Consider the following 1,293-nt stretch of genomic DNA (forward strand, 5'->3'; position numbering starts at 1 on the left):
ATTTCTTACAGCAGCTTGGCACTGTAACAGCTCCAGAGCTGCTCTGTAAGGCAAGTAAAAGGGTGTGTAGTTTGCATTGTGCATTGGAAGGCACAAAGTAAGCAGACAGGAGGAGAAGTCAGGATAGTGCACAAGGGTATAAAAGGGAGGGGCTCAAGAAAAAAGAAGTGGAAACAGACAGCAAACTAGGCTGGAGAGAGACCTGAGACAAAGAGATCTGAATTATACGAGAGCCGACCAGGGGAAACACAAATTATGCAGTCAAGTTTCCCACATTTGGGGAAATCGCAGGGGCAGCACACCCAGAGTGCAATGGGTGAGCCTTGCCCTGGGAGAAGCACCTTCATGATCATAGTATCTCACCTGGCAGGTAAGTAGGAGTTGGGCTTGAGCTGGGGAGGTTCGCTGCTCGGGCACCCCCCTGTCAAGTGAAGGAGATCCAACTGAGGCAGCACAAGGGAACTCTCGAAAGAAGAACAAGGCTAGAGGAAGATCTGAAACAAAGAAATCTGACTTTTACCAGAGCTGACCAGAGGAAAACACAAACACAGTCCCCCACTACCACAAATAATGCAGTCGAGTTACCCACATTTGGGGAAATCACAGGGGTCAGCATACCCAGAATGCAATGAATGAACCTCACCCTGGGAGAATAATCTTCATGACCATGGTATCTCCTATGCAAAATAAGTATGATTTGGGATAGGGCTGGGGAGGGCCGCTGCTCAGGCACATCTCTGTCAAGTAAAGGAGATTCAACTGAGGCAGCACAAGGGAACTCCAGCATCCTCTACAGACTAAGAGAAAAGGATTTACCGGTAGGTATTAAAATCCTATTTTCTCATACGACCTAGAGGATGCTGGGGTCACATTAAGAACCATGGGGTTATACCAAAGCTCTTGAACGGGTGGAAGAGTGCGTACGACTCTGCAGCACCGAATGACCCAACTTGAGGTTATCATCGGCAAGGATGCAGTGGCGTTAATGTTTCCTGGTGTCAACCTGTATTATTTCAGTAGATATTGAAATGAGGATGCATCTTGCTGCCTTTCCAATGAAGCAAGTTTAATTTAGTAATAGGTGAAAAACCATCCCTACAAAGATGTTAATCAGATACTTGGCTTTGTGGACACTTTTCAGAGAACAAATTTGTTAGCATAAAAATAAAGCCAGAAAATGAAGAGCTGTTTAATCACTCAATTGGATTTTTTTGCCAGCATATTTCTTTTTCTCTGCAAACCACTGCTAAATTGTGCTTCCTAGCTGTTTTTATAAAATCACTGAATCAAATC

General features: G+C 44.8%; 2 non-coding genes across 2 annotated transcripts; both read right to left on the reverse strand.

The window, feature by feature from the left end:
• Nucleotides 1–215: 215 nt before the first annotated feature.
• LOC135002067 (U1 spliceosomal RNA) lies at nt 216–378 on the reverse strand. The gene has a single exon (XR_010203354.1). It is a non-coding gene; the product is annotated as a U1 spliceosomal RNA (small nuclear RNA).
• Nucleotides 379–530: 152 nt separating this feature from the next.
• On the reverse strand, nt 531–694 carry LOC135002066 (U1 spliceosomal RNA). The gene has a single exon (XR_010203353.1). It is a non-coding gene; the product is annotated as a U1 spliceosomal RNA (small nuclear RNA).
• Nucleotides 695–1,293: the final 599 nt, after the last annotated feature.

Source organism: Pseudophryne corroboree, unplaced genomic scaffold (assembly GCF_028390025.1).
Source record: "Pseudophryne corroboree isolate aPseCor3 unplaced genomic scaffold, aPseCor3.hap2 scaffold_1713, whole genome shotgun sequence".
In the NCBI taxonomy this organism is placed as follows: domain Eukaryota; kingdom Metazoa; phylum Chordata; class Amphibia; order Anura; family Myobatrachidae; genus Pseudophryne; species Pseudophryne corroboree.